General features: G+C 47.5%; 1 long non-coding RNA gene across 2 annotated transcripts in view; it reads right to left on the bottom strand.

Moving 5' to 3' along the window:
• Positions 1 to 24,853: 24,853 nt before the first annotated feature.
• LOC137561193 (uncharacterized) overlaps positions 24,854 to 27,812 on the bottom strand; it is a 50,357-nt gene continuing 47,398 nt past the window's right edge. For both annotated transcript variants that reach the window (XR_011029911.1, XR_011029912.1), the window contains exon 4: positions 24,854 to 25,086. This is a non-coding gene — a long non-coding RNA (uncharacterized lncRNA). The remainder of the gene's footprint in view (positions 25,087 to 27,812) is intronic.

A 27,812-nucleotide genomic window follows, 5' to 3' on the forward strand; every position in this document is an offset into this window, starting at 1 on the left:
CCTGAGCAGGGGGAAAAGTATTAACAACCTCTCCACCACCAGCATGAGCCGCCACATGCTATCCAAACATCCCACTCTGTGGGCAAACGCGGCAGGACAGGGTACCAGCAACACTGCCTCCCTTGGGGTCACCAGACTCACCACCAGACCCGCCTCAGCAGCAGCAGTAGCCCAGCCATTGCGTGGTTCACAACATTCCCAAACATCAGACGACGCTGACACTGTCACTTTCTGGAGTAGTGCTCTTGAGGTCTCCCAGTGTTCATCATAAAGTTGAAGAGTGGACTCGCACACCAGCTTCTCAATGGAGCCAAAGAGTGTTGTTTATTAATCCATAGTATGTCAAACACAGAGCATGACAATTGTTTCGGGGCCGCTGTGGGTCCCCTTCATCAGAAAAGTGCAGACTAACATTATATTGAAATGTGCACACCAATAAATACCAATGCTGCAGGCTCAACCCATTGGAGTGGGAAACACCCACCCCTTACAATGTAAACATGCAGCAAACATTAGATCCAAACAATATATGCACATTACACACATGTCAACATGTATTATGGACATTTAGTATAATGCCCAATAAATGGGTCTCAAAGCAATTTTTGCTATATGCATAAAAATAGAACCAATACTCATCTATCAAAGCTGTCACTCACCGTGAATTTAAATCAATTGGTCAGAGCCGTCTGTGCGGGGCAGCCCCAGTCGCCAGAAGCCGTTAGCGGCGGTGCCCGAATCGTAAAAGACACACCTCTTTCCGGCAAACACAAACAGGCTAGCCGTGAAGTCCAGCAGAACTCGCCGGGGCGGAAGGGGCGTGGCCAAACAGGACGCTGCAAGATCCACCAGAGGCCGGATCAAACGGTACCTGGAAGTCGCGTCACGCTGCAAGAAGCAAATAGCAGCCGGATGACGTACCCCAGTCCAGTGCGCCCGGCGTCTCACATCACCATGGCAACAATACAAGGGGACAGCGGAGTGCGCGCAATATCAGCTGTGCATAGGAGTCCAGGCGGAGCGCAATAATTGCGCACACACATAGACTCACACGCCAAACCGGGAGTGACCCACACAGACAACCCCAACCTACCTGTAATAGAACAAATCCACGCATAATATACAAAATCTGTACCCAGCTAATAGCAAGTTCATAATGTCAAGACAGAAATGAGTATACAAGTCGCATGTACATTAGGGGAATGGGTGAGGTATGGAACAAGGGGAGGACGGGAAGAGGGGACAGGGAGACAAGGAAGGTACATGAAGGAAAAGATAAAGGGAGGGCCTGACAATACAAACAAATAGACCGTGCAGTAATGAAGAACATGGTTAGGGACCATAACGGATAATTATAAAATTGTAAAAGCTAATACCATCAAATTACCCAGAGGTCATACAAGTAGTGCTACCTCTCATCAAGATAGCATGTAAAGGAATTAAATTGATTAAGTCCTCTTGGTGACACTGTATCAAGAGTGTGTATCCAGAAAGTTTCCTTCCTTAGCAAGAGATTGTCCCAGTTTCCACCTCTCCTAGGTTTCTTTACCTTATCGATAACAAGGCCCCTCAGCTCACTAACTCGGTGACCCATTTGCACAAAATGTACTGCCACAGGTTTAGTGGAGTCCAAAGGTTTACCTTCTTCATATGCTTTTAAGGCAATACGTATATCGCTCCTGTGGTGTTGGAACCTAGTTTTAAAGGCCCCGGTAGTCTTTCCCACATACCCCTTGCCACAGGGGCATTTCAAAAGGTAGACACAGTGATCACTATTGCAATTGTAATAGTCATTCATGAAAAACTTCTTACCAGAACTTGGATGGGTGAAGAAAGTACCTGCAATAAGAGAGTTACAAACATTGCAGTTAAAACACTTATAACAACCTTTCTTCTCAGAAAAAATAAACTGTTGTTTACTATATTTCTGGTATGGGTCAGCTTGAACTAAAATATCCCGGATACTCCTATTCGATCTATATGAGAACAGTGGTTTTTCTCTGAGAATGGGATTAAGGCTTTTATCGGATTGTAGAATGGATAAGTTTTTGTCTACAGATTTTTTCACAATCATAGACATTGGACCAAAGTCTTGAACAAAAGGAATGTTACTTTTAGCCGATTTCACAACCGTACCGCTGAAAATGGCATGTGCTTTACTAATTGCTCCCTGAAGGATGTGATCTGGATACCCTCTCTCAATAAACCTGTCCCTCATGTTGTTAATTTCACCCTCAGCAACATTTATGTCTGAGCAAATTCTTAGTACTCTGAGAAATTGAGAAACAGGCAACCCATTCATAAGATGACTGGGATGAGCACTACTGTACAGCAACAAAGTGTTCCGATCAGTCGGTTTTCTGAACAAAGTAGTGCTCAGACCACTTATTGTTTTTTCCACTTTAACATCCAAAAAGGGTACAAAAGAGTCCGAGATTTCCGGGTTAAAGACAATACCTACAAACAGGGAATTAAGGTACTCAATGAAAGCACAAAGATCTTTCCGATCACCCCGCCATAGTACAAATACATCGTCAATGTACCTTACCCACATAACAACGTGGGCAAGGTACAGCGGCGACCGAAACACGTGCATGGCCTCAAGATATCCAACAAATAAATTAGCGTAGGCAGGGGCAGCCGAGCTGCCCATGGCTGTCCCCCTGCTCTGTCTAAACCACATGTTCTCAAATCGAAAGCAATTGCATGTCAATATGAGTTCAAGCCCCGCCAGAATAAACTCAGATGGCAAAAGGACATTCTGTTGTTGTAGCAGGAAGTATCTTACCGCCCCAAGTCCATCTCCATTGGGGATTGACGTGTACAATGAACCAATGTCCATTGTACACAGAATGACATCGTTCAAATCTGCTGCTGAAATATCGTTAAGTTTGGAAAGAAAGTGCTGTGTATCCTTTAAATAGGCAGGCAAAGATTGTACAATGGGTTGAAGATGGAAGTCAATAAATTGGGCAATGGGTTGGGTCACCGAGTCAGAGCCAGATATAATTGGGCGATATTGCAACGGTGCAATCCCTTTATGTATTTTAGGCAATCCGTAAATAACGGGTTTTTGAGGATGTTCCGGCAAGAGGAACTCCATTTCTTTTTCTGTAATCCAATCACTCGATCGCCCAAGTAATAACAGATCTTTCAATTTCCTAAGTATTGAATGAGTGGGATCTCCATGTATCATGCTGTAACTGCTCTGGTCACTGAGCATTGCCCTGATGCTTTTACTGTATTCTTGATAACACAATACTACGATGGCACCACCCTTATCAGCTGGTTTAATTATGATTTCATTGTTTTCTTTCAGTGATTTCAGGGCCAATCTCTCATTATATGTAAGATTCCGCTTAGAAGTCTTATGTTGGACATTGTGTAACACATCGTAGCGCACAGTTTTAGCAAAACTTTCAATACTAGGAAAGGATCCAGGTGGAACAAACTTACTTTTCAATTTGAAGTTTGATATGGGACCAGGAGTTGCTGAGGTGGGTTTGTTATAAAAAAACTGTTTCAGCTTGAGTGATCTTTCAAACCTAAAAAGGTCAACTTCAAATCGAAAAGAGTCAAAACTGGTTGTGGGGCAGAATGATAAACCCTTAGATAATACAGCCATTTCGTGTTTACTAAGTGTATACTCACTCAGATTCACAACTGGTGATGTTGTTGGGTACTCCGTGTAGCTGGTCGTTGTAGTTGTGATTGAAGTGCACGTGGGTTTTTTTCTTTTTGATCTGCCCCTCCTGAGTCTTCGCTTTCGATTTGAGAACATGTGGTTTAGACAGAGCAGGGGGACAGCCATGGGCAGCTCGGCTGCCCCTGCCTACGCTAATTTATTTGTTGGATATCTTGAGGCCATGCACGTGTTTCGGTCGCCGCTGTACCTTGCCCACGTTGTTATGTGGGTAAGGTACATTGACGATGTATTTGTACTATGGCGGGGTGATCGGAAAGATCTTTGTGCTTTCATTGAGTACCTTAATTCCCTGTTTGTAGGTATTGTCTTTAACCCGGAAATCTCGGACTCTTTTGTACCCTTTTTGGATGTTAAAGTGGAAAAAACAATAAGTGGTCTGAGCACTACTTTGTTCAGAAAACCGACTGATCGGAACACTTTGTTGCTGTACAGTAGTGCTCATCCCAGTCATCTTATGAATGGGTTGCCTGTTTCTCAATTTCTCAGAGTACTAAGAATTTGCTCAGACATAAATGTTGCTGAGGGTGAAATTAACAACATGAGGGACAGGTTTATTGAGAGAGGGTATCCAGATCACATCCTTCAGGGAGCAATTAGTAAAGCACATGCCATTTTCAGCGGTACGGTTGTGAAATCGGCTAAAAGTAACATTCCTTTTGTTCAAGACTTTGGTCCAATGTCTATGATTGTGAAAAAATCTGTAGACAAAAACTTATCCATTCTACAATCCGATAAAAGCCTTAATCCCATTCTCAGAGAAAAACCACTGTTCTCATATAGATCGAATAGGAGTATCCGGGATATTTTAGTTCAAGCTGACCCATACCAGAAATATAGTAAACAACAGTTTATTTTTTCTGAGAAGAAAGGTTGTTATAAGTGTTTTAACTGCAATGTTTGTAACTCTCTTATTGCAGGTACTTTCTTCACCCATCCAAGTTCTGGTAAGAAGTTTTTCATGAATGACTATTACAATTGCAATAGTGATCACTGTGTCTACCTTTTGAAATGCCCCTGTGGCAAGGGGTATGTGGGAAAGACTACCGGGGCCTTTAAAACTAGGTTCCAACACCACAGGAGCGATATACGTATTGCCTTAAAAGCATATGAAGAAGGTAAACCTTTGGACTCCACTAAACCTGTGGCAGTACATTTTGTGCAAATGGGTCACCGAGTTAGTGAGCTGAGGGGCCTTGTTATCGATAAGGTAAAGAAACCTAGGAGAGGTGGAAACTGGGACAATCTCTTGCTAAGGAAGGAAACTTTCTGGATACACACTCTTGATACAGTGTCACCAAGAGGACTTAATCAATTTAATTCCTTTACATGCTATCTTGATGAGAGGTAGCACTACTTGTATGACCTCTGGGTAATTTGATGGTATTAGCTTTTACAATTTTATAATTATCCGTTATGGTCCCTAACCATGTTCTTCATTACTGCACGGTCTATTTGTTTGTATTGTCAGGCCCTCCCTTTATCTTTTCCTTCATGTACCTTCCTTGTCTCCCTGTCCCCTCTTCCCGTCCTCCCCTTGTTCCATACCTCACCCATTCCCCTAATGTACATGCGACTTGTATACTCATTTCTGTCTTGACATTATGAACTTGCTATTAGCTGGGTACAGATTTTGTATATTATGCGTGGATTTGTTCTATTACAGGTAGGTTGGGGTTGTCTGTGTGGGTCACTCCCGGTTTGGCGTGTGAGTCTATGTGTGTGCGCAATTATTGCGCTCCGCCTGGACTCCTATGCACAGCTGATATTGCGCGCACTCCACTGTCCCCTTGTATTGTTGCCATGGTGATGTGAGACGCCGGGCGCACTGGACTGGGGTACGTCATCCGGCTGCTATTTGCTTCTTGCAGCGTGACGCGACTTCCAGGTACCGTTTGATCCGGCCTCTGGTGGATCTTGCAGCGTCCTGTTTGGCCACGCCCCTTCCGCCCCGGCGAGTTCTGCTGGACTTCACGGCTAGCCTGTTTGTGTTTGCCGGAAAGAGGTGTGTCTTTTACGATTCGGGCACCGCCGCTAACGGCTTCTGGCGACTGGGGCTGCCCCGCACAGACGGCTCTGACCAATTGATTTAAATTCACGGTGAGTGACAGCTTTGATAGATGAGTATTGGTTCTATTTTTATGCATATAGCAAAAATTGCTTTGAGACCCATTTATTGGGCATTATACTAAATGTCCATAATACATGTTGACATGTGTGTAATGTGCATATATTGTTTGGATCTAATGTTTGCTGCATGTTTACATTGTAAGGGGTGGGTGTTTCCCACTCCAATGGGTTGAGCCTGCAGCATTGGTATTTATTGGTGTGCACATTTCAATATAATGTTAGTCTGCACTTTTCTGATGAAGGGGACCCACAGCGGCCCCGAAACAATTGTCATGCTCTGTGTTTGACATACTATGGATTAATAAACAACACTCTTTGGCTCCATTGAGAAGCTGGTGTGCGAGTCCACTCTTCAACTTTATGACATTTTCCGGATGTTGGCTTAGCATCCTGGACTTAGCACCCGACTCTGTACGGAAAGGTGTGCCGCTCCTAACCCTATATTTTTTTCCCAGTGTTCATCAAACACAACAACCAACAGCCCTTCAGTGTGCAGCCCTACGGTTCAGTTGTCTGTCTCGGAGATGTTTGAGCGCAAGAGGAAATTGCCAGCAAATGACCCCCGGGCCGTGGCAGTAACAGCCAGCATAGCCAAGCTTCTGGCCTGTGAAATGCTGCCATATCGGGTGGTGGAGACAAACAGCTTCAAGGGCATGATGTCAGTGGCCATCCCACGTTACGTGGTTCCCAGCCGCTACCACTTTGCGCGCTCTGCAGTGCCTAAATTGCATGAGCACGTGGTCAGCAAAATAACCCGAAGCTTGAAGAATGCCATTGCCTGCAAGGTTCACCTCACCACTGACACCTGGACGAGTGCGTTCGGCCAGGGTCGATACATCTCCCTTACCGCGCACTGGGTGAACCTTGTGGAGCCTGGCAGCGATTTATCACCTGCTACGGCGCGGGTGTTGCCCACGCCGCAAACAGCTGCACCGCCGTCCCTCCCACTGGATAACAACAGCAGCACCTACCTCTCTGACTCCTTCTCCTCCAACGCATCTCAAAGCTGTACCTCATCCGGAAACGCTAACCCAGCAGCAGTAGGATTGTGGAAGCAGTGCAGCACAGCTGTTGGCATGCGTCAGCAAGCGTTGCTGAAGCTGATCTGCCTTGGGGATAAGCAGCACACAGGGGAGGAAATTTGGAGGGGAATAAAGGAACAGACGGATTTGTGGCTGGCACCGCTGGACCTGAAACCGGGCATGGTTGTGTGTGATAATGGGAGTAATCTCATTCGCGCTTTAAGGTTGGCTAAGCTGACACACATCCCTTGCCTGGCGCACGTGATGAACCTAGTAGTTCAGCGGTTCCTGAGGACATACCCAGGCGTGGCCGATCTTCTGTTGAAGGTGCGACGAGTGGCCAAACATTGTAGAAATTCCAGTACTGCTTCGGGGGCACTCGCCAAGATGCAGGAGCGCTTCAATCTCCCCCACCATCGCTTGCTGTGTGATGTCCCTACGCGCTGGAATTCTACACTGCACATGCTAGCTCGCTTTTGCGAGCAGAAGAGTGCAGTGGTCCAGTACATGACAGCGCAGTACCGAGGCGCATCCGGACAGCTGCCAAGCTTCTGTGGATCCGAATGGGCCAACATGTTGGACCTCTGCCAAGTCCTCCAAAATTTTGAGCAATCCACGTTGCTTGTGAGCAGTGACAACTCTTCAGTCAGCATTACCATACCACTGCTGTGTTTACTGAAGAAGTCAATGTTGAAAATCAAGGAAACAGCTGTCATGATGCAACTGGGGAAATCTGAAGGAGAAAACGATCAGCGTGATGGTACCAACATCAGGCCATCCGCCTCAGGAAACGCTGGCCCCAGCAGCTATGACGAAGAAGAGGAGGCGGAACAGCTGGAGTTGGAGCAGGAATTTCCTGCCACCACTGACGAGGGCCAGAGCGGTGCACGTTGGACTTCCACAATTCAGCGCGAATGGTCAGCAGAAGCAGACCAGGAAGAAGGTGACGACTATGATGCATCACAACAACTATCACAACGCTCACAAGAGGATGATGAGGATTCTGGCAGGACTCTGGCACACATGGCTCAATTCATGCTAGACTGCATTGAACGCGACCCACGCATTGTGCGCATTCTGGACAACACCAATTACTGGGTTTATACCCTTCTGGATCCACGGTACAAACACAATGTTCCAAGACTGCTTGAAGAAAGAGTCAGACAGGTCAAAATGGAAGAATACCAGCAGGCCCTTGTGGAGACTTTAGAGAGGAGATTGACATCCTCCCCCTCCTCTAGCCAGTTGTACGCCGACAGACTGACTTCCGCAAACCCAGGACGACCAGGAGGGCAGCAAACAACACAAGCCGCAGCTAGTGCCCAAAAGGGAATGGTATCGGCAGTGTCCTTGGAGTGGGAACATTTTCTGACACCCATGCAGCAGCAGCCCACAGAACAGCAAGCGTGCAGATCCACCTCCAACACCGATCGCCTGGAGAAGATGGTCAAGGACTACATGTCAGATGGCGTAGCTGTGTTGAACAATCCATCTGCACCCTTCAACTATTGGGTATCGAAGCTAGACACCTGGCACGAACTGGAAATGTACGCAATAGAGGTGCTGGCTTGCCCGGCAGCCAGCGTTATGTCGGAACGCTGTTTCAGTGCTGCCGGAGGCATCGTCACAGATCGGCGTATCCGCCTCTCCACAGAAAATGCAGACCGTCTGACTCAAATTAAAATGAATTAATCCTGGATTGGAAACGACTATGCAACACTCCTGGACCCCAACCAAGTAACATGAACAATGACCATCTGTGATGGGTTAGCGTTTCCGGTCCCTGTTTATTGAACCTCTTATCTGTATTACATTTATGACTGCATGGCGGCAAAAAACATGCTATCCGCACGCTTCTTGTCCTCATGCAAGGCCTGGGTTGTTGTGTCTGAAAGCGTGGCCTTCTCCCCCTGCGCCTCCTCCTGTTCCATCACGTGTGCTGCTGCTGGGTTAGCGTTGCCGGTCCCTGTTTATGGAACCTTTTATCTTTATTACATTTATGACTGCATGGCGGCAAAAAGCATGCTATCCGCACGCTTCTTGTCCTCATGCAAGGCCTGGGTTGTTGTGTCTGAAAGCGTGGCCTTCTCCTCCTGCGCCTCCTCCTGTTCCATCACGTGTGCTGCTGCTGGCTGGGTTAGCGTTGCCGGTCCCTGTTTATGAAACCTCTTATCTTTAATACATTTATGAGTGCATGGCGGTAAAAAGCATGCTATCCGCACGCTTCTTGTCCTCATGCAAGGCCTGGGTTGTTGTGTCTGAAAGCGTGGCCTTCTCCTCCTGCGCCTCCTCCTCTTCCATCACGTGTGCAGCTGCTGGGTTAGCGTTGCCGGTCCCTGTTTATGGAACCTCTTATCTTTATTACATTTATGACTGCATGGCGGCAAAAAGCATGCTATCCGCATGCTTCTTGTCCTCATGCAAGGCCTGGGTTGTTGTGTCTGAAAGCGTGGCCTTCTCCTCCTGTGCCTCCTCCTGTTCCATCATGTGTGCTGCTGCTGCTGCTGGCCTGGGTTAGCGTTTCCGGTCCCTGTTTATTGAACCTCTCATCTGTATTACATTTATGACAGCATGGCGGCAAAAAGCATTGTTATATCCGCACGCTATTTGTCCTCATGCAAGGCCTGGGATGTTGTGTCTCAAAAAGCGTGGCCTTCTCCTCCTGCGCCTCCTCCTGTTCCATCACGTGTGCTGCTGCTGCTGCTGGCCTGGGTTAGCGTTTCCGGTCCCTGTTTATTGAACCTCTCATCTGTATTACATTTATGACTGCATGGCGGCAAAAAGCATTGCTATATCCGCACGCTATTTGTCGTCATGCAAGGCCTGGGATGTTGTGTCTCAAAAAGCGTGGCCTTCTCCTCCTGCGCCTCCTCCTGTTCCATCACGTGTGCTGCTGCTGCTGCTGCTGGGTTACCGTTGCCGGTCCCTGTTTATTGAACCTCTCATCTTTATTACATTTATGACTGCATGGCGGCAAAAAGCATTGCTATATCCGCACGCTATTTGTCCTCATGCAAGGCCTGGGTTGCGGCTCAAAAAGCGTGGCCTTCTCCTTCTGCGCCTCCTCCTGTTCCATCACGTGTGCTGCTGCTGCTGCTGCTGGGTTAGCGTTGCCGGTCCCTGTTTATTGAACCTCTCATCTGTATTACATTTATGACTGCATGGCGGCAAAAAGCATTGCTATATCCGCACGCTATTTGTCCTCATGCAAGGCCTGGGATGTTGTGTCTCAAAAAGCGTGGCCTTCTCCTCCTGCACCTCCTCCTGTTCCATCACGTGTGCTGCTGCTGCTGGGTTAGCGTTGCCGGCCCGAGCACCAAATGTTAAGTGTATCCTGGGAATAATCAGCTTCATCTTGTTGGCAGAGTGGAGGGTGCGTGGAGGGGCATAAAGTTCCAATAGATCCGCTATGTATTTGGGTCCCATGTGGTGTAGAGCCTTGAATGTCAGCAGGCAGATCTTAAAATTGATTCTCCATGTAGCACTCCCGTCAGAGCAAGCGGGAGCCTGCTGCATGTGGGAAGCCAACCTCCGTTGGAGATGGTCTCAGCAGAGCAGCAGTCCGGCGACAGCGGCGACAATGGATAAGTCCGGTGTCAGCAGGCATGCTCTTCTGTGGCTGAAAAGTTGGTGCAGCATGTGGACGGCCAAATCTCGCATCCTCATAGGTGGTGGTCTGACAGCCAAGTGGTGCAACTGCGTGGATGCAGAGCTCAGAGCTTTGCAGTTGGTGGCATGCCCATTCCCTATCAGCAGAGGTGGTGACCTGGTGATGATGACCCAGTGGTGGGGAACAGCTGGGGAGACAAGGTGAGGAGTGGTGAGCTGACAGAAGGCAGCGGGGACTTGTGGAGTGTTTTAACAATCTTTATTTGCAGGTTTTGAATAGGTGAGAATAGGTCCCCTGTCCTTTACAGAGGTGATGGCAGCTTTGTACCCTGAAATAGTGTGTAGTTTGTGTTTCTGTAGCTCACACGCTTCCTCCTAGCCTGTCTGCTGCCCAAGTCCTGCGGTTTCAGCCCATTGATTGCATCCACGAGATTGGATGGTCTGTGTGCTGAAATAGATTGGAAGTCATTGAGCTGTCCAGCCACTAGGAGGCGTGTGATAGTATCTGTTAGGAGCACCATAGAATGGCTGGGTTTTATACAGATAGAAAAACAGGGTAAGCAAGCTAAAAATAAAGTTAGCCAATATGGAGAGTCAAATTGGAAGCTGTGAGTTTTATCTCAACAAAATTGAGAATTATGAGAATTAAAAGCATACCACAACACAGCAATGTTGCTGAGTGGTATATGCAGATGTCTCATATGAGAATTAAAGGACATTTCAAAAATATCCTTGCTAGTCTATAAATTCTTTTTGCAAAGCATTAATTTCATATTCATGCAGCTTCTCTCTGAATCACTTTCTGTCATGTAAGATGTTCTAGAAACCTGTTTGCCAAATCCACATGGGCTCCCTGCTTTGCTGCACCGCTGGGCATCCTGTCATTAAGATGGCATTGAGGAGCATCAAAAGTCAATCAGAAATTGAACCTGGATTCTTCCGTATTAGCCTTAATTTGGAAATGGCCGAGGCCTGGCCAGAATGCATAGAATTAGGATTGTACTCTTTCAGCACACATTATTGTCTCTCAATTTGACAAGCACTTTACAGATGCAAATCACCTGACCTGTCAGGTTTGTCTTTAGTATCCTTGTGTAAAGATGACAGATTTTTTTTTATGTCTTTGTCATCATTTTAGATCAATAGGGACACTCTCTCCACCTCTTGGTGGATTCAGTTGCCGTAGCTGCTGAGGTGGAAGCCTAGCACAAACAATAGGACGCTGTCAACCTCGACAGCAGGCCATAGATGTATGATCGCTGAGCTGACAGCCTGGGCCTTGGAGGGTAAACTGCCTGGCTGGAACTAATTAAACAGATGAAATTATTACATGAATATGCAGATGTTGTTTACATTTTACCATATGGTATTATTACAGGTAATAACTCGCAGGAGGATCCTTTCCACTCGTCAAAAAGAAAGTAGATGGCAATGGGAGATGCTGTGTGTCACCTATCAGTTGCTAGGCAAACACAGGTGTGGTGTCTTCCCTGTGACAGGGCCAGTTTACATTCTGCATATTTTCTCTACTGAGGGATTGATATATATTGCATCAGTTATTATTTGTCCATTGTGTGGTTATTATGCATTCACAATGGAATCAGCCATAACTGACTGGGGTATCTGCATTATGTGGCCCATTGTCTTTGATAATTTGCTGTTAGGAGGGGCAGCAGAAGAACAAGAAGGGACAGGCCTGTGGAAAAAATGATCATAAGGTTAAACTGCCTTTGTATGAATGAAAATAAACCAGCCCACAAGATTTACTCCCACTTAAATGTTCAATGGGTAGATTTTCTACCACAGTGTGTAACACACATATTAGATTAAAGTATAGCTGCACTCAATCTCTAGTTAAAGAGTCACTATAGTGACATATAGTAAAATGTAGTTAATTATTCAGGATACCCACTTTTACATTAATTATGCTGGTTTCAGCTTCAGAAACACTTCCTCTACCTATACATTGCTATATATTGATTACATGACCCAGGGCCGGATTTACAGCTCAGGAGCCTATAGGCACTCAAGCGCTGGCGCCATAAACCCCGCCCCTTAACACAGGCCACACCCCCTCAAATCACACCCCTTTTTCTTATTAAATAAAACCACGCAAGGTAATGTAGAAAGTAGGTGGGGTGGTTAGTGTTAGGAATAAGTGGGGGCTAGGGCACACAGTCATCAGGACACAGGGGACTCACACACACACACACACACACACATCAGGACACAGGGTGATCGCTCACACACAGACCCCAGGACACAGGGGGCTTACACACACAGAAAGACACCAGGGGCACACACACAGATAGACACCAGGACGCAGGGGGCTCACACACACAGATAGACACCAGGACGCAGGGGGCTCACACACACAGATAGACACCAGGACGCAGTGGGCTCACACACACAGATAGACACCAGGACGCAGGGGGCTCACACACACACAGACACCAGGACGCATGGGGGGCACACACAAACACACACACAGATAGACACCAGGACGCAGGGGGCTCTCACAAACACAGATATACACTAGGACGCAGGGGGCTCACACACAAACACACACAGATAGACACCAGGACGCAGGGTGCTCACACACACACACAGACAGACACCAGGACGCAGGGTGCTCACACACACAGACAGACAGACACCAGGACGCAGGGGGCTCACACACACACACACACACACACACACACACACACAGATAGACACCAGGACGCAGGGGGCTCACACACACACACACACAGACACCAGGACGAAGGGGGCTCACACACACAGATAGACACCAGGACGCAGGGGGCTCACACACACACACACAGATAGACACCAGGACGCAGGGGGCTCACACACACACAGACAGACACCAGGACGCAGGGGGCTCACACACACACAGACAGACACCAGGACGCAGGGGGCTCACACACACACAGACAGACATCAGGACGCAGGGGGCTCACACACACACACACACACACACACACACAGATAGACACCAGGACGCAGGGGGCTCACACACACACACACACACACACACACACAGACAGACACCAGGACGCAGGGGGCTCACACACACAGAAAGACACCAGGGGCACACACACAGATAGACACCAGGACGCAGGGGGCTCACACACACAGATAGACACCAGGACGCAGGGGGCTCACACACACAGATAGACACCAGGACGCAGTGGGCTCACACACACAGATAGACACCAGGACGCAGGGGGCTCACACACACACAGACACCAGGACGCATGGGGGGCACACACACACAAACACACACACAGATAGACACCAGGACGCAGGGGGCTCTCACAAACACAGATATACACTAGGACGCAGGGGGCTCACACACAAACACACACAGATAGACACCAGGACGCAGGGTGCTCACACACACACACAGACAGACACCAGGACGCAGGGTGCTCACACACACAGACAGACAGACACCAGGACGCAGGGGGCTCACACACACACACACACACACACACACACAGATAGACACCAGGACGCAGGGGGCTCACACACACACACACACAGACACCAGGACGAAGGGGGCTCACACACACAGATAGACACCAGGACGCAGGGGGCTCACACACACACACACAGATAGACACCAGGACGCAGGGGGCTCACACACACACAGACAGACACCAGGACGCAGGGGGCTCACACACACACAGACAGACACCAGGACGCAGGGGGCTCACACACACACAGACAGACATCAGGACGCAGGGGGCTCACACACACACACACACACACACACACACACACAGATAGACACCAGGACGCAGGGGGCTCACACACACACACACACACACACACAGACAGACACCAGGACGCAGGGGGCTCACACACACACACACACACACAGATAGACACCAGGACGCAGTGGGCTCACACACACACAGACACCAGGACGCAGGGGGCTCACACACACACATAGACAGACACCAGGATGCAGGGGGCTAACACACACACACACACAGACAGACACCAGGACGCAGGGGGCTCACACACACACAGACAGACACCAGGACGCAGGGGGCTCACACACACACAGACAGACACCAGGACGCAGGGGGCTCACACACACACAGACAGACACCAGGACGCAGGGGGCTCACACACACACAGACAACAGGATGCAAGGGGGTTCACACACACACAGATACACACACAGGGGGCTCACACACACACACACATCTATCCCTTATCCAGGAAGCAGAGATCAGCGGGTTGGAGCAGAGAGGCAGAGAAGAAACATTAAGCTGTGGGGGGCGGGCTCCAGCAGCAGGAGGCTCGTGAACCACCCCTGCACTTGTCTGGAGATCAGAGAGAGAGAGAGAGAGAGAGAGACACATTTACTGTGGCAAGGGAACACGGGGAGAGAGGGAGAGTGTAATGGAAGCATTCACCTCCCAAAAGCCTCACTGTCCTCAGCTGTCTTGTCTTCCTGGCTGACATCCCATGCAACATTGCCGCTGCAAACTTTCAATCTCCGCCTCCGCCTACTTTTCTCCTGGCAGATCCTGGGGTGGCACATGATTGGCCAGTGAGACAAGGCCATGTGAGAACGGAGAGCGGAGCATTTTCTGTCCCCCCTTCCACAGCCCCCATGTTGATCCGTTCCCCCCTGGTTCCTGGTGGCCAGAGCAGGAAGAAAACAAATAGATGTCAGCTCGCACCGCCCCCTGCTGACTACGCTGGAGTGTATGACTACGGTTGCTGTGGACGCTGGCTGTGCGGCTGGGCTTATGAGCGGTGGTGAGTCACACTGCGATCTCACATCACTCTGCATAGGCAGGCACACATTCGGGGAGAAAGGAGAGCCGCCCTTGGAATGTTTGGCGCCTGTAGGCATGTGCCTACAGTGCCTTATGGTAAATCCGGCCCTGACATGACCCCACCTTCCCAGTAATGCTTAGCCAAGGCTATTTAGATATGCAGCATTCTCCTCCTAAAGCATTCTGGGAGCTCAGGTATTATTTGTGCTAGCTTTAAAACACAGAGTATACAAACATTCCATGTGTCACTTGGTTGTCCCCTGGGGAGGCTCAGAGAGCAATTGGCTCACATAGGCTGATGCAGGATTCCTTTTTTTAACATGCATGCTTCACATAAAAATTTGATTACACACATGAAAAACTGTGCATTTTCTGCCAAGAAGCTGGAGAGCATGGGTGGAAATACCCTGGGGGCTGGGGCATGTTCGGGCACCTGTTGAGGACAAATAAAGCCACCTGACTCCCAACAAAGACGTCTAATGGTCACAGGGAGAGAGAGCAGACTTTAATAACAAGCCACTGAACACATTAAGAACAGAGGGATAGTTACATAATTATTTGGGTTCAACCAGAAAATATAGTACAACACTAGTCTGCACCCTCACATATCTCAGTTGATCCAGAGGAAGGTGAAAAATCCATACAAGGCTTGAACCAATTAGCCCTAAAGCCTCATCTACACGTGTAGATGAGGCGGCGATCCGGCAGCTCGATAAGCCGCCAGATCGCCTCTTCCACGTCCCTGCACGTGCCCGCCACGTCCCCGCTCGCCGCGCGTGTGTCGGATTCGATTCCCCGCTTGTCCCCGCCGGCGCCGCTTATCTTCCGCTCGATTCCCTGCCATTGTCCCCTCGCGGGGAACGAGCAGGGAATCGGCGGAAGCAAGATCCGTCCTGTCGGATCTTATCAATCGAGCCGCATCAGCGGCTCGATTGATAAGGAGCATCGCGGCCGCATCTACGCGTGTAGATGCGGCTTTAAACTGAAAAAAATCCTTCCTGAGATAAATTAAGGGCAGACGTTTTCATAGCAGTAAACGACAGCCACAGTGCTCCTCATTCAATTGATATCCATACAAGTGAATGAACAGCTGCAGAGAGTGAGACAATAGTTTGCCATCTTTCGCAAACACGCCACTCTCGATTGCATTGTTTACTATCATCTCGGGGTTTTTTTTACAATGAATATTGTAAAATATAAGCAATTTTAATTGATAGGTTACATTCAAAAAAGTTTCTCTTTAAGCCCCATTCTTTATCCCAGCCCTGCACTACATCCTCTCTGTTTGGACAACACTACGCCAGACTGAGAATTTTAACTGTTCTATTAAAATAATAGCAGTTGGGCAGCTATAGCTAGCTATCATAACATGGAAAATATTTTCTTAATGGTTTTTTTTTAACAAGAACCATCCTCTACAGACGTTTTACTTGTCTTTGTGAATTAGTGCTTCATCCACAGTTTCAGTTTAGGCGAGTTGGCAATGTATCAGTCCAATAGATGCATACAGCTACAGCATACTATGACCTTGGCACAGTACATACAAAAATGTGATCAGATGAGTAAGATGTTTATAGAAACTTTCAAGCGATACTCTGTCTACTGTATATGGCCATTTTTAAATGTATTCTCTGGTAATTGTGCAACGGATTATCTTCCATTACCGCTAAAGGTCAATCTGCAGCCAATATTTCTATGACTTTTTTCTATCATGCTTCTAAGTTGGTCCAAATATATAATCTGTACCTATATCTGGATAGTTCTTTGGTGGCACCTTTTTCTTAGTCAGTGTCTTTTCAAAGCAATGATTTGTTTAAAGAGACTCTGTAACAAAATGTTCATCCTTCTATCCTATACGTTTCTATACCTGTTCTAATGTGCTCTGTCTAACTGCAGCCTTTCCTACTTGCACAGTGGCTGTATTATCTCTGTTATATGATCTAATCTTCTCTCCTCTGTCGGGTCTGTCGGGCTGAGGCAAAAAAGCTGGAATGTGCTGTGCTGCTTGTGATTGGATAGAAGCTATACACACCCTCTCCAGGCCCCCTGCACACTCTGTATGACTCACACACTAAACTCTTCTCAGCCTATCACTTGCTTAGTCTTTTGTTTGTAAACACAGCATAAAACTGGCAATTACAAGCCAGGATTGCAGCAGGGAGAGGCAGAAACAGCACAGAGGGGACCAGGAGAACATAATGAATAGAGTGGTATGCTTTTTATTGTAAGACTTTTAGAGTACAGGTTCTCTTTAAAGCAAAAAAAACAAAAAAAAAAAAAAAACTTACTGTATGATGTAATGAATTGTACTCGTAGTATGGATCATGAATAGAACATTAGTAGCAAAGAAAAAAGTCTCATATTTTTAGCTATATAGCTGTTTTGTTTTTTTTATAACATTGCATCATTCTCTAATATTTGCAGTTTACAAGCTACATTCTGTATTTTAAATTGTAAAACAGAGCAGAGCAAATGACACTTTGAACTTTCTTGCAGTAAAACCTAAAACAAACAAGAAACAATGAGAGACAGGTTGAGATAAGTGCCTCACCAAAGAGCTCTGAGACACTCTTTTGCATAGATAACAATTGACGTTTCTTAACTCTTCCTGTATTGGAAACAATGTGAGATTTGAGAGAGTTTTATTTGCTAGTAATGTTCTATTTCTTAGCTGTACTAAACATACAGTTCATTATGTGATAAGTTTATTTCCACTTCAGGTTTGCTTTAAAGAGACTCTGTAACAAAATTTTCATCCATATTTCTTCTATCCTATAAGTTCCTATACCTGTTCTAATGTGCTCTGTCTAACTGCAGCCTTTCCTAGTCGCACAGTGGCTATATTATCTCTGTTATATGATCTAATCTTCTCTCCTCTGTCGGCTCTGTTGGCTGAGGCTGGAATGTGTGGAATGTGCTGCACTGCTTGTGATTGGCTAGAAGCTATACACACCCTCTCCAGGCCCCCTGAACACTCTGTATGACTCACACACTCAGCTCTTCTCAGGGTATCACTTGCTATGTCTTTTGTTTGTAAACACTGGATAAAAATGGCAATTACAAGCCAGAATTGCAGCAGGGAGAGGCAGAAACAGCACAGAGGGGCCCAGGAGAATATAATGAATAGAATGGTATGCTTTTTATTGCAAGAATTTTAGAGTACAGATTCTCTTTAAAATGCATATTCAGTCATATAAATAAGAGTGCAAAGCAAAGCTCTCTGAATGGTCAGGCAGGAATCCAGTAGTGTGCTATTCATGTGAATTTGGATCCTTTGGGCCTGATTCACAAAGCAGTGCAAACACTTTGCACGCCTGTGAAAAGCCCTTTATCACGCCTAAACTTAGTTTAGGCGTGATCTGAAGGAATTCGCGCGAACTACGCGCGCAGCGCACCGTGCTTCACGCGAAGTGCCCATTAAGCCCTATGGGACTTTGCGCGCGCATACGCGCGTACGCGCATACGCGCGGGAACTTCGCGCGAGTTAGAGCACAAAAGTGGCGTTCCTACCGTCAAGCGGCAGGGGCGGCCCGCACCGGGTGTCTTGATGCTTAGGGGGTGACACCGGGAGTCCTGTGTTGCCGCCCCTGACGCTGCAGTCAGTGCACATGTTGTGCAAATTTGGGATTTTACACCCCCCGTGGCCGTCCCCGCTGACAACCTATGTGTGTCCCCCCCCCCCCCCCCCGGGGCCTTCCCCGGTGACAGGCAGGACTCAGGAGCAGCCCAGCTTCAGACCTCCGACCAGCCGGCGACCAGTATGCGGGCGCTAGGACCCAGCGGACACCGCACTGATATGCGGAAGTGACATCACTTCCGCATATACGGCGTGGTGTTCACTGAGTTCGGTGCGCCCGCATACTGGTCGCCGGCTGATACTGAGGTCTGAAGCTGGGCTGCTCCTGCCTGTCACCGGGGAAGGCCTGTGAGGTGAGGTGAGGGGGGGTAGGTTGTCAGCGGGGACGGCCACGGGGGGTGTAAAATCCCAAATTTGCACAACGAGTGAAGGGCACCTGTCACTATCTAACCTGGGGGGGGATCCCTATTACTATCTAACCTAGGGGGTCCCTGTCACTAACTGGGGGTCGCTGTCACTATCTTACCTGGGGCAGTGGGGGGTCCCTGTCACTATCTAACCTGAGGTGTCCCTGTCACTATCTAACCTGGGGTGTCCCTGTCACTATCTAACCTGGGGGGTCCCTGTCACTATCTAACCTGGGGGGTCCCTGTCACTATCTAACCTGGGGGGTCCCTGTCACTATCTAACCTGGGGGGTCCCTGTCACTAACCTGGGGGTCGCTGTCACTATCTAACCTGGGGGGGTCCCTGTCACTATCTAACCTGGGGGGTCCCAGTCACTAACTAACCTGGGGGTCACTGTCACTATCTAACCTAGGGGTCGCTGTCACTATCTAACCTGGGGGTCGCTGTCACTATCTAACCTGGGGGGGTCCCTGTCACTATCTAACCGGGGGTCGCAGTCACTAACTAACCTGGGGGTCGCTGTCACTATCTAACCTGGGGGGTCCCTGTCACTATCTAACTGGGGGTCGCTGTCACTAACTAACCTGGGGGTCGCTGTCACTATCTAACCTGGGGGGTTGCCGTCGCTGTCACTATCTAACCTGGGGGGTCGCTGTCACTATCTAACCTGGGGGGTCACTGTCACTATCTAACCTGGGGGGTCCCTGTCACTATCTAACCTGGGGGGTCCCTTTCACTAACCTGGGGGGTCGCTGTCACTATCTAACCTGGGGGGTCCCTGTCACTATCTAAACGGGGGTCGCTGTCACTAACCTGGGGGGTCCCTGTCACTGCCTAACCTGGGGGGTCCCTGTCACTGCCTAACCTGGGGGGTCCCTGTCACTGCCTAACCTGGGGGGTCCCTGTCACTGCCTAACCGGGGGTTGCTGTCACTAACCTGGGGGTCGCTGTCACTATCTAACCTGGGGGGTCCCTGTCACTATCTAACCTGGGGTCGCTGTCACTAACCTGGGGGTCCCTGTCACTATCTAACCTGGGGGGTCCCTGTCACTATCTAACCTGGGGGGTCCCTGTCACTATCTAACCTGGGGGGTCCCTGTCACTATCTAACCTGGGGGGTCCCTGTCACTATCTAACCTGGGGGGTCCCTGTCACTAACCTGGGGGTCGCTGTCACTAACCTGGGGGGTCCCTGTCACTATCTAACCTGGGGGGTCGCTGTCACTATCTAACCTGGGGGGTCCCTGTCACTATCTAACCTGGGGGTCGCTGTCACTATCTAACCTGGGGGTCCCTGTCACTATCTAACCTGGGGGGTCCCTGTCACTATCTAACCTGGGGGGTCCCTGTCACTATCTAACCGGGGGTCACTGTCACTATCTAACCTGGGGGGTCCCTGTCACTATCTAACCTGGGGGGGTCCCTGTCACTATCTAACCTGGGGGGGTCGCTGTCACTATCTAACCTGGGGGTCGCTGTCACTATCTAACCTGGGGGATCCCTGTCACTATCTAACTGGGGGTCGCTGTCACTATCTAACCTGGGGGGTCCCTGTCACTATCTAACCTGGGGGTCGCTGTCACTATCTAACCTGGGGGGTCGCTGTCACTACCTAACCTGGGGTTTCCTGTCACTATCTAACCTGGGGGTCGCTGTCACTATCTAACCTGGGGGTCACTGTCACTATCTAACCTGGGGGTCACTGTCACTATGTAACCTGGGGGGTCCCTGTCACTATCTAACCTGGGGGGTCCCTGTCACTATCTAACCTGGGGGGGTCCCTGTCGCTGTCTAACCTGGGGGGGTCGCTGTCGCTGTCTAACCTGGGGGGGTCGCTGTCTAACCTGGGGGGGTCGCTGTCTAACCTGGGGGGTCGCTGTCTAAACTGGGGGTCCCTGTCGCTATCTAAACTGGGGGTCCCTGTCACTATCTAGAATTCAAATATACCAGCACTCCAGCTTTCTCAAAGAATCACGCTCTTTTATTGATATTGGTAACCACACACGCCTTGAGAAAGGGGGACCCTGCGAGGCCCCGAAACAATTGTCGGTCATTTCTGTGGATATGTTAGCTCAATAAAAGAGCGTGATTCTTTGAGAAAGCTGGAGTGCTGGTATATTTGAATTCTGGACTTATACTTTGGTGGTTTGCCTATACCACAATACCAAGCACCCTACCAAAGATGGTGTGCCCAGTCACAACTTTTCCTGTTCCTGTCACTATCTAAACTGGGGGTTCATGTCACTACACAAACTGGGGGGCACCAGTCACTAGCTGAACTGGGGGGCACCAGTCACTAGCTAAACTGGGGGCACCTGTCACTAGCTGAACTGGGGGGCACCTGTCACTACCTAAACTGGGGGGTACCTGTCACTAACTGAACTGGGGGGTACCTGTCACTAACTGAACTGGGGGGCTCCAGTCACTAATTGAGCTGGGGGGCTCCTGTAACTACTTAAACTGGGGGGCTCCTGGCACTACCTAAACTGTGGGGCACCTCTCACTACCTAAACTATCTAGGCCAGCCAGCCCAACATAACCACCAGCCAACCAGCCCAGAATCACTGGCAAAAAGGCCACAGCATCACCACCAGTCAGGCCAGCATTTACTTCAACCAGCCAGTCCAGCCACAGCATCACCGCCAGCCAGCCCAGCCACATAATCACCGCCAGTCAGGCCACAGCATCACTGCCAGGCCTTTCAGCTCACACATCATCGCCAATCCAGACAAAAATAGTATTGCCAGCCAGGCACAGCAGCCAGTAGAGGAGAATTCAGAAGCCAGGTGAGAGGTGTCTACCATATTAATGGGGCATTTTGCCTATTTATTTGAAATGCTGTCTATTTATGTGCCTCATGACTGCTGAATTTGTCTTGTTGGTGGCCTCATGGTTACTGGATTTGTCTTTTTGGGGGCCTCATAATTTGTTGTGGGCCTCAAGATTGCTGAATTTGTCTTGCTGGGGGCCTCATGATTGCTGAATTTGTCTTGTTGGGGGACTCATAATTTATTGGGGGCCTCATGATTGCTGAATTTGACTTGTTGGGGGCCTCAAGATTGCTGAATTTGTCTTGTTGGGGGCCTCATGATTTGTTGGGGGCCTCAAGATTGCTGAATTTGTCTTGTTGGGGGCCTCATGATTGCTAACTGCGAGACTATGGGAAAAGCGGAATCAACCTCATATGAGACAATAGCATTGAGGCCTGGAACCCACTGAAAACCGCAAACGCAAAACGCAACCGCTAGCGTTTTGTCTGAGCGGTTTGCAAGCGGATTCATGCGCGTTTTTGGTCGTGTTTTGCAACATTGTATTTTTTTCCCCAGCGGGTGCCTAGCGTTTTGCGTTTTGCGTTTTTATCCTGATTGGTCCTGTGAATTATTTTTCATTTTGTTACAGTGTGCTGAACCGCAAAACGCTAGCAAAACCGCTCAGTTTAGGTTTTGCTGAGCGTTTCCGCTAGCGGTTCAATACTTTACATTGAAGCGCTAACGCTCCCAAAATGCTGCATGTCCTGCGTTTGCGTTTCTGAGAAACGCAAACGCTCCTGTGGAAGTTGCCCCATCCATTAACATTAGCCCAGCGTTTTGGCAAACTGCTAGCGTATCGCAGTGCTGTCAAAACGCTGCCAAAAGCGCTCCTGTGGGTTCCAGCCCTAAAGGAGTTATCCGGGCAGTTTTAATAAAATTAACCGGGGGCTTCCTCCAGCCCCAAGCTCCCAGGACCTCCCTCGCCGCATCTCTGCTCTCAGCCGTTCGCCGGAGCTCCGACCCGGTCCCCGGCGATGATGTCAGAGCGACCTGGAGGTTGCTCTGTACTGCGCCTGCGCGATCGGCGCTGTCAATCACCGCCACGTGGGCCGGAGCGGACTGCGCAGGTGGTAGTAGTTCTTAGCCTCCGGCGAACGGCTGAGAGCAGAGATGCGGCGAGGGAGGTCCTGGGAGCTTGGGGCGTTCATTTTATTAAAACTGCCCGGATAACTCCTTTAAACCTACTTTTTTTTTTTTTTTTTAGCTTTTTAAAACAGAAAATAAAACTGGGGGGGTTTTAAAAAAAAAAAAAACATTTTTCAGGAGTAGGATGGATGAAATTGTTTCTTCACAGTTTATTTTCAACTTGGATTTTCCATAATGTTCATGTATGAGTTAAAATGTTTGTATTTAGTTTAAATTGCTGTTGGCACTTTGCGATAGATAAGTGACTTTTCGCCACCACTGTCCTAATCTAATGTCCCACCATTGCTAAGTTCATGTAAACTAGTCTCCACCCGTGACCACACCCACATTTTGGTATATGACCACACACATTTTTTGCGCAACGTAGCCCCAATTACGGGGGGGCAGGGCTGTGGAGTCTGAGTCGAAGAGTCGGAGTCTGGGCAATTTTGGGCACCTGGAGTTGGAGTTGGAGTCGGAGTCGTTGATTTCATAAACTGAGGAGTCGGGTGATTTTGGTACAAAATCCACAGCCCTGTTAAGTATTAAGACTAAGGAGTCGGAGTTGAAGCTATTTTGGGTACCCGGAGTCGGAGTTGGAGTCGTGGTTTCATAAACTGAGGAGTCGGAAGATTTTTGTACCGACTCCACAGCCCGGGGGGGGGGGGGGGTGACTGTGGATAACCAGCACCGGGTGCCAAATACCCTAGGTACGCCACTGAGCGGTGATAACTTTGCTGGTGCAAAGGTTATCACGCCTAAAGTCTTTTAGGCGTGATAACTGAGTTATCACCGCTTTGTGAATCAAGCCCTTTGTCTGCAAACTGCTGCAGACATATCATGTGCCACAAAACTGTGGTTTGCACAGCTCATGAAAGAGCCGGTCAGGAAGCAATGGACATGAACTGGGAAGCAGGCACACAAGCCATATGTGTTTATTTCCAGTTAAATGTTAAAACACCATTCTTCCTAAAATATGGTTATGCCCACAAAAACAGTGATGGGTAAAAAGCAAACATTAGTGAATAAGAGCTGTTATTATTATTATTTCATGCCACTGGTTAGTTAATGGAAATACAGGCATTAAATTCATAAAGCACATGGGATTAATTCAAAAATAGTACAGAAAGCCATGCTACCCTATGCAAATACTCCTAAAGGACACTGACACTCAGTGACCACCAAATAAAAAGGTGAAATGTGGCTCAAGCGTCAGGACTTACATCATGGACAAGCACGACACGCTATGTGCTGTGGCCAGTTACCGTGCTCACTGGCTATTATTTAAGAAGCATTTCATGGTGCTGATATTTTCAGCTCCATAGAAAACAAACATTATAAATTAGTGTTTCCCCTCCCCTTGAAGAGTCCCACAGCCACCAGCAGAGAGGGCATGGCTCCATAACAAAGGCGTGACATGACCCCTAAACCTGAGAAACAACATAGCCCCTCTATTTTAGGACCTCTGTCTGCACCAATGTTGGGCATAGGATCTCCACACCATGTGGGATGCACCTATGTATAGGAATTTATGGGTTTTATGATGCAATCCAATCACTCAAACTTGGGATGAACAGATAATCACCCCCAATCTGGGTAATATGTATTTCCTGAGCCCCCATACACATTAAACCTTTGTGTTCAAAATAAAGCACGTAAGGTTGTCATATTTTATTCTGAAGTATTTGTAGAACTTCTGCGGAACCAGCATCTTCATCAGCAACCTTGATTGCAGTTTGACTCCTGTCGTGGTGATAGAGGTCTTCACTGTTTGAAACTTGCAGTCTTCAATTTGCTTGAAGAGGGTCTACAGGGATGTCCATCCTGTTTGAATTCTTTTTGCTCAGCTAACTGGCTGCCACTGGCTCCTTTTCTGTTTACACCCTTGGCTATGTGCCATGGCTGAGTATACAAGTAGAGGAGGAGGAGTTGGTAGCAGCAATAGGTTATGAGCAAACAATGACTGATCACTATTAACTGCCAAAACGAGCCTAAGGCTGGGTTCACACTTAAATCTGTACAGTTTGGTTCCGGTCCTGTCCTATCAGTTTTCATCAGTTTGTATCAGTTTCTTTGCTGTCACTGTCACAAAACAAACTGATTAAAACTGACAGGACACGACTGAAACTGAACTGTACAGATTTATGTGTCAACCCAGCCTATACGCTTGCCAAAAGATGATAGTTTTAAAGTTGTATTTAAAGATACCAGAGGTTGGTGATTGCTGAAATGCATTTAATTGCCAAACAATCAAAAGAATAACAAAGAGGAGCAGCATATGAGTTCAACAGCAGAGTTCAGAATGGGATGGATAAGTATTTGCCAATTCATTGGTGGACCACTAAAAAGAATGTGTAGTCAGTGACAGTGTGGAGGTAGCATTTCATTCTCATTCTGAATTAAGAAGGAAAAAACATGTGAAGTGTTTTTGGTTGGAGATGATGGGGAGGTTAACTTTTTGATGTGAGGTTTAAAAACAAGTGCTGAACCAAGTTAAACATTTCACTTTTGAGCTAAGGAAATCATTTTACTGTTTAGTTAATGTTTATATCTATGTCAAACAGGACGACTGATTCAGAAACACAAAAAAGTTACAATATTTGTTTTTACTTTGTAGACTTTAAGAAAGCTAGAGGGAATGAAAGAAGATTAGGAACAGAGATATTTTAGTGTCATCCACCAATTATTGCTGTTGGAAGCCAAGAGTGCAGATGAAGCAGATGGAGGAAAAAAAGGTTCAAGGACTAAGTCATTTGGTGCCCTAACATAGAGGGAGTGAAGAAAGGAGGTGTAGCTGGAATGGGAAAGGCAAAAATCCTTCCTTTGATATAAGGAAAGCTAAGACAAAGAATGACCCTGTATGCCTATTGCCTAAAGGTACAGGAATTTGGTAAAGAAAAGGAAGGTGATCAGGTTCAAAGGGTGAAGACAGATGTAGAACAATGATGATCATGGTTTGGTGGCCTTCAGATTTTGCAGTTAATAAGTCATTGGTTACTATAGCAAGAACAGCTTCACTGGTATGTTTATAGCAGAAACCAGAGTGAATGTTATCAAAAAGGGAGTTAGTAGAGTGGTTGACTAGTAGTTAGCCAAGTCTAAGGTAAAGGGATTAGTGATCCAATATGAGACGACTTGGATTGTTATATGTTAAGTTACATTGGTGGGACAGATTTTGTGTGAACTAGTAATGGTAAACGGGCCTCAAAAGCTGTTTGACCGACTATGATTATTAGGAACCAACTGAACAAATATAAATTATTTATTGTACTTTTACTTGGAAGTCACCATTCCACTCTGTTATACAGATTTCCCGCCCCACTCTGGCATGGTTCAATCAATGGAAGATATGGAATTGTAAAGAAATAGGATATCCATTGATTTTTTTTTCCTTTTCATGATGACATAGTTAGTTGATGTAAATATTAATACCAGATCATTGACAAGTGATTATGATAAAGAGAAAAATTTAGCTGCCCCCTAAGCCACATACACATGCTAGATCGTTGTCAGTCCAGGCGTCTGGTTGGGTCCACCACTGTTGAGAATCTAGTACTAGTACTCATGTTCCCTGACTAGAATCACTCAGTGGGGCGGCAGAGCCTGTGGCCTAGAGTGTAGTATTGATGTTCTCTCTTGACAGGTGGCAGACCAATATTATCAACTAGTAAGTAGCCCATAGTAAACTTAATAGATGTGTTTGTCCAGCAGTGAATTGGAAATCTGCAGCAAGAATATTCTCACCACAGATCGGCTCAGCCTTGTTCTGCTCCGGGCTCCCATAGACAAAGGTGCTCAACACTGATTAAAGGTAGCACTCAAGTGTGTTAGTAATTGCAGCATCCAATAAAATTAGCCGTTATATTTTAAATAAGTATATTTTTGCATTGAGTTTAGTAGATAAAGAATATATTAGAAATACTATACTTTGTCTTTAATGGCCAACTATAGCTGACACTACAGAAAATAGCTAAAGCACCATGCTCCTTGGATAAGCCAATTGACAACAGACAACACGCAAATGCTAAATGCTAATGAAGCACGTACATCCACATGGATGCCATAGTGAGTTAATAAAAAAAATCCAGACCCCAGTACGTAAAATCTATGCAGCATCTGTGGCTCTCTAACTCTGATGAGGTGTAGATCCCACACCGTGGCATAACACAGTCCCGAGCTTATTGCTGCTCCAGGAGGAAGTAAAATTGTGGCTGTCATGTGACAGACGAGCTTCCTCCTATCAGTTGGGATTTGTTTCACTGGCTCCTGACCACCTGATCACTGTGAGCCAATCACAGTGATCAGAAAGTGAAGGGATGAAAAAAAAACCTCTGGTCCTTAAGGGGACTAAACAGGTCTGTCCCAGATTGGTTAAGCAGAATCATGTGAGTAAAGTCTTACCGCACAATGAGAATCGTGTAATGCATTGCATTCTGCTTTACTCATCATGCGATAAGGCTTATGCATGTAATTCTGCTTAACGCAGCTAATGGCATACGCACCATGCTCCTCACAATATTATCACAGCTTTATATTAACACAGCATAGTTCACATTTTGTGCCGCCAGAACTATCAGCTTATTGTGTTGAACAGATTTTTTTTTCCTCCCCTCTATTTTTTCCTGGAA

This window comes from Hyperolius riggenbachi, chromosome 3 (genome assembly GCF_040937935.1).
Source record: "Hyperolius riggenbachi isolate aHypRig1 chromosome 3, aHypRig1.pri, whole genome shotgun sequence".
Classification (NCBI taxonomy): domain Eukaryota; kingdom Metazoa; phylum Chordata; class Amphibia; order Anura; family Hyperoliidae; genus Hyperolius; species Hyperolius riggenbachi.